Here is a 7,078-nt window from a genome sequence, read left to right on the forward strand (position 1 = left end):
ATGGAGGAAATAAAGTGAAGAACCATATGTTTCAATCTGCATTCAGACTGTCCCTTCTATGGAGGTGGTTATCCTTTTTCCTCAGTTCCCTTGGAATTGTCCTGGATCCATGCCTTGTTGATAATAGTTATCATTCACAGTTGATCATCATATATTATTGTTGTTACTGTGTACAACTTTCTCCTGGTTCTGCTCACTTCATTTTCCATTGTTTCATATAATTCTTTCCAGGTTTGTGTGTGTGTGTGTGTGTGTGTGTGTGTGTGTGTGAACAACTTGTTTGTCACTTCTTTTGTTTCCTTTTTACTGATAAAACTTCAATTATTCTGATTACATAGAAATGAAAGGAAAGCCTAATGATTATCCAACTCCTAGAATTCTAGGGATGAGGTGCTTTAAAAAAAAAAAAGAAATGTTTCATATGAGACAAGTTGAAAATGTTTTCTTTTTAAAGGACTTGTGATTTCATTGTAATAGAGAGCTTCTAACTGTCAACTCTCTTCACCAAGGAAGATTGCCACTTTCTCTACAAAGTAATTTCAAAGAGTTCCTGGGGGCAATGAGAGTCTGAGCAATTTTTCTCAGGATCACAGGACTGGCACAAATCAGAGGTAGGGTTTGAACTCAAATCTTTTGGACTCAAAGACCTATTCTCCATCTCTTCTACTTTGCTACCTTAAACTTTTATTTATTCCTTGAAAAATAAGAAATTAATATTTAGTGTTCTCATTTAGCTTTCTGACTCCTTTCCTTACTTGATTGCCATAGGAATCTTTGAGATGATCTTGGGATGACAAAAGGTAGATTGGTACCAAAGAAGTGAGGAGTTATATAGAACTTAAGAGCTTGGGCATTAGGGTAGGCTTCAAAGATGTATTTAAGTAAGCTGTATGGAAGCATTAATTTCACTTATGGCATCATCTTGGATTCATATCCTGTCTCTGTCACTTCCTACACATCTGCCCTTGATCAAATAATTCAACTACTCTAGGCTTTAGCTTGGTATCTACAAAATGAAGGAGATGGATTAGATGGCTTCTAAAGTCCCTTCCCTCTTGAAATATGGCATATATTAATCCTATGACAGCTTCCTCAGTAGCACCTATGAATGATATACTGGACCGAGTGTTGGAAACTGGGCTCATATCCCATATTTGATACTTATTAGGTATTTGAACCTGGGACTTCTCTTAATTAACTAATATGACTCTTAAATAAGTTATTTTTCTCATCTGTAAAATGTGGACAAAAAAGACACCTACTTTACAACTTTACTGTAAGGACCAAATGAAACAATAAATGTAAAGCATTTCTTAAACCTTAAAACATCATACAAACATTAAGTGTTATTATTATCATTATTATTAATTATTATTGCCATATTAATCACCAAGGCATTCTCTTGATCTGGATATTTACAGAGCATAGACAATAACTAGATATTAAAAAAATTTCCTTTCTTAAATTTGAGCAGAAATTATGCCTGAGAAAGAGAATTTCAAAAGCAGCTATTATGATTAATTTTTAAATTAAATATTAAGATTAATTTCTAGTTACTGCTAACTTAACATCATCATCATCACCATACCACCAGAAAGTCTTAGTAAGCCATGGAATTTTAAAGAATTTGAAAAAGCTGTTGGTCAGAACCCCTCCAACCATTCACTTTTCTCTGAAAGGGTCCTGATCCTCTTCATCTTTGCCTATCATTCATCTATGTCCTACCCAATGCCTCAATTTTGGCATGGAGATGACCTTGGCATCTGGAAGCTGGTGCCAGCAGACCACAAGCTCTGAGAAGTCCTACCATGCTGGAAGGGCTTCAAGTACAGGCCTGATGACAGATTGTATGTCTGTCATCAGCACCCTGCACCAGCTGAGTTCAGTTTAGAGGCTTGGCCATGAAGTATTGATTTTTTTTCTTCCAGTCAAAGAAGCTCAAGAACATTATCTACTAAAGCATGGAAGAAGGAGTGTGTATGTGGGGATAGCTAATCTGTATCCATGGAGAGAGAATTCAGATCTCTGAAATCATGGATCCTTGAAGCATTGAAATTTGAGAAATGACAGATTTAAAAATATATTTTTTAAAAATCTCCTTACCTGATAACTGATACTGAATATCAGTTTCAAGGCAGAAGATGGCAAGGGCTAGGCAATTAGGGTTAAATGACTAGTCCAGTCACACAGCTAGGAAATATTTAATGTTGTATTTGAACCCAGGACCTCTCATCTCTAGACCTGATGCTCCATCCACTCACTGAGCCACCTAGCTGCCCCTGAGAGATTTTAAACATAGGTAGGCAGTCAGTAAGTCAATAAACCTTTTTTAAACACTTACTGTGTTCCAGGCACTGTGCTAAGCTTTGGAGATTGAAAGAAAAGCAAAAGACTGTCTCTGCTCTTAAGGAACTCAAAGTTCAATGGAGGGAGACAATACAAACAATTGTGCTTTGGATGTTTGCCCCAAATTGGTCTTTTATTACTAATGTCGTCTTTCTGACCTTTATGTTCCAAGTTTAAAAAAAATAGACCACACATAAAAAATGAGAATACATGAAAGCATAAGGGTAAAAACATCCCTTAGTGAATAGACAAATTCCAAAATAATTATTGGTCCCTCATGGACATTTAGAAGCTCTTTGTTGAATTTTTGCTTTGAAAATGAATATAGGGAATATCTGTCTTTCTGTATAGTGATTATCAGCTGGGACAAGTGCACAACATTCTGTCCCTGAATTAATCCATGCAAGATCATCCCTTGATGCTGTGGAAAGCTTGACCAAAAATTACTTGAAACAACAAAAGGGGAAACCACCCACACATTCTGTGTAATGTCAGCCAAGACTGCTGCTGAAAATTAGTTTTTCAATTTCTTGTTGAAGCTATTTCAACTTTCTTATTTGAAAAGAAATTATTTAGATCTGTAGAAAGTTGGATACAGATGTGACTTCATAATCTTTTAAATTAAAGAATCAGCTTGTTACTGAATACCAGTAGATAGAAACTGGACCTGCAATTTCATTTCTTTACTAATACTTTCAGGACAACTTATAGCTTTAAAGACTTATTGAGAGAATTGAGAAGTCAACTGATTTGTTCAATTAGTGTCATAGAATTAGTTTGTATCGCAGGTGGGACTTGAACTAGGTTTTCACATTTTCAAGGTAGGTTATGCCTCATTACCTCTTGCATAGCAAAAAGGGCATTGTATATTTTTCTCTAAACCAAATTACTTTTGGGTAATTGGGAATTCAGAAAAGGTGGATATTAAATTGTTCAATAACAAATTCTAGAGAAAAATTTACAACTGCATTTTTATTAAGAAGTAACCTTACTATGTAAGTTATTATAAAATCATAGAATCTTAGAACTATGAGGGACCTTAGAGGTGATGTGAACCCACATGTTTACCCATGTATAAATAAATCCTCACTATAAAATCCCTGACAAGAGATCATGGGATCTTTGATTGAACTCTTCTATTGGTAGAAGAAAAGAAGGAAACAAGCATTTATTAAGTGCCTACTATTCACCATGCACTGTGTTAAGTGCTTTACAAGTATTATCTCAATTTATCCTTAAACAACCCAAGGAAGTAGATGTTATTGTTATTCCTAATTTACATTCGCAGAAACTGAGGCAGCTAGAAGTTAAGTGCCTTGCTCAGGTCCACATAGCTAGTAAGTGTCTGAGGTCAAATTTGCCCTCTCATCTCCCTGCCTTAAGGCCCAACTTTCTATTCACTACACCACTGTACTATATTAAGAGGCAGATACTTGAATTCTCAAATGACTATAATTCTCCAAAGAATTTTATATGGTTTTTACATATGTATGAGAGGCACTTTGTTGGAGGAGAGCCTTTCTGGTGGCATTTTGCTTTACTAAATTAAATTCTTTTTTTAATCAACAAACAAAAAGCATAGTGGGATCTCATGTACTCTACACCTTTCACTCAATTTTGAGATTATAAAGATTTGGTCTGCTATAGAACAACATTTGTGAAAGCTGGTCTATTCCTGTCTTTAAAAATGTTTTATTTAAAAATGCTTTTTTGTTTCATCTCTGTCACTTTGCAATAACTGCTTTTCCTTCCAATACCAATGGAATTTATTCTGTAACAAAGAAATATAGTTAAGCAAGATACATTGAGCACCCCTGGCAACTTATATCTTATTTCACACCTATGGTCAGTCCAAAACAATCCAAAGAGAAAAGACGCAGGCTTCACTGGCTTCACTCTGAACTCACAGTTAGTCACTGCTTTGATCAGAGTTCTAATAATTGTTTTCTTATGCATTATTGTATTCATTTTGTTTATTGTTTTCTTGGTTTTCCTTATTTCATTTTGCACTCATTTATGTAAATCTTCCCTAGTTTCCATGAATTCAATATTTTTATGGTATCTTATGACATAATTTTCTATTCTATTCATGTACCAAAATTTGCATTAATTCCTTGATCAACTGGCACTCACTGTTTTCTAATTCTTTGCTATCAAAAAATTACTTGTTTAAACGTTTTTGTAGTTATGAAGCATTTGCCTCTGTATTTGACCCTCTGGGGTTATGCACTCAGTAGTGTTTTTGCTGGGTCAAGGGATACATACAATTCAATGACTTTTCCAGTAAAGTGCCAGAATATTTTCTGGAATAGTTGGAAGAACTAAGAGGTTTCCTAATAGTGCATTAGTGCAGATTCCAAATAAAATAAAGATTGTCAATGCATGCTGAGGTTGTCCAGGAGCTCCTCTTTGCTACTGTCATCGTGCTGATTATATCAAGCATCAGAATGTTGTAGAACTTCCTAAATGAGATGCATAATTACTAAAAGGAGTTCATCCTATTCACATAGTAACAAAATTCCTTTTGTTCACATTAACCTGTGCAAGTGTGTGGATAGCATGCTGATGATTCTCTACCAGTTCACAATCTTGGATAAATGCTGAGTATGAACAATGCTTTGGACTCAGAATCGAATAATGCGAAAGACTGGACTGGATTACCTTTGGAAAACTATGTGGTGACTTTAATGACCCCATTCTTCTCTTTGAAACAAATTTTAATGTTAATAGTCAGTGATCCTGAGTGACATGCCATGGAATACTAAAGTCTTTGAACAATTTATATCAGTATCTACCAGAGGACTGTCCAAAGGAAACCCTGTTCTCAAAGAATGTATTTAAGGTCTGTTTATTAGCAAAACACATGGGGAAGCTTGATGAGTCCTCCTGTAGTTTATTGTTGTTTTGGTGATTGGTCATGTTCAATATTTTTAATGCCATTTGAGTCTTTTTTTTTTTTTGGCAAAGAGAATAAAATGGTTTGCCATTTCCTACTCTAGCTCATTTTATAGATGAGGAAATTGAGACAAATATAATTAAGACATACGCCTGTAGTCATATAGCTAGTAAATGCCAGAGGCTAGATTTAAACTTAGATTCCCCCCTTGACTCTACACTCAAAACTTAATTGACTACAATACCTAGTTGCACTCTGTCAGTGTATAATTATAAGTAATAGAAGGGCCATGATCTTCACTTCAGAGTATACACAAGTATTCTATGACTGTTTCCAATCTATTAATCCCATGGCAAAGAAATACTCTTGATTGGCTACTGAGCTAAGACCTGATTTGTTTGAAAGTCATTAACTGGCCAAAATGAGTCTCTCTTTCTCTTTTCTATCTGGTTGTGTTTGCACCAGACAATGGAGAGGGGTGTAGTAACAAGTAATGAGAAATTGTTGAGAAATAGCATAAGAATTTTCTTCAGAAATCTATATGAATAGAAATGGACAATCACATAGGGAGATGCACATAGTTAATTCACAAACTGCTTTTGAGCTTCATTGGTTGCCACAGAATGTCAAGAAATCTAAATTAATTCAGCAAGTTGGATTTACTGCTAATGAAGTATTTAAGGGAAGACATTGAGAAGAGCCTCACAAAATGAGAAAGAATAGATGGTTTACTCTATGTCCTTTTGGAGAGAAAATTCATATCCATGATTTTACAAATCCATCTAAGCAACCAATTACTAGGAAGTTCTTATGTTGATTTGAAATTTATTTCTGGTCAACTTCCATTGGTCATCATTCAGGTATCTGAGGTCCCATAGAATAAATCCAATCCAATAAGGATTTGAAGATAGCTACCATAAACAACTTAGGTCTTCTCATATCCACACTAAATATGCCAAGATTCTTTAGTTATTTCTGATGTGTCATGGTTTCTGGTCCTGTCACCTTTATGGCTATTTTGCTCTAAAAGTATTATATGGCCTAATTAAAGCATGGTGCTTCTGACTGAATATAATCCTCCAGATATGAATTGATCAGTATGGGGTATAATGATTACCATTACCTATCTACCTTGTTCTAGACAAACGTAGTTTATGAACATTTTGGATTACTAAAACAGTTATAACATGATTCTGATACTTATCAAATTAATAATCAATCAAGATGTCTAACTTGTCATATAGGATCATGGGATCATTGATTTAAAGCTAGACAGGACTTTATAAGCCTCTCCCCCTACTTTTTTTCTTTTTTACAGATATGAAATTTAAGGTTCATAGAAGTTAAATGATTTGCCCATGATCACAAAACTTGTTAGTGCCAAAGGTGAGATTTGAATGTAGGTCTTCTTGACTACAAGTTTAAAATGTTATACATTAGAGTAAGCAAACCAATTCTCTACCATGTTTAATTTACACAATTTCCCCTCTCCCCTAGTTTTTTATTATTTTATTTTTAGTATTTTATTTAGTATTTAGTATTATATATATTAGTATTTTATTATTATAGTAGTTTTATTATTTGGTTTCCTCTAATTTTGTCTCATTGTTTTCATCTGATTTTGCCATCCAAGGAATTATATTTATCAACATTCTGTCATCTATAAATGTGATAAGCAAGGATAAGGATAAAGCTTTGGGAGGAGAAAATAGACATAGAGTAAAGCCTTAAGAGAGATAGCATAGGTAGTTGAAAGAGTATTAGATTTTTGAGGAAGAAGACTTGCGTTCAAACCCTAGTTCTGCTATCTATTCTCTGTATGGCCTTGTATAAGTC

This window comes from Monodelphis domestica, chromosome 3 (assembly GCF_027887165.1).
Source record: "Monodelphis domestica isolate mMonDom1 chromosome 3, mMonDom1.pri, whole genome shotgun sequence".
In the NCBI taxonomy this organism is placed as follows: domain Eukaryota; kingdom Metazoa; phylum Chordata; class Mammalia; order Didelphimorphia; family Didelphidae; genus Monodelphis; species Monodelphis domestica.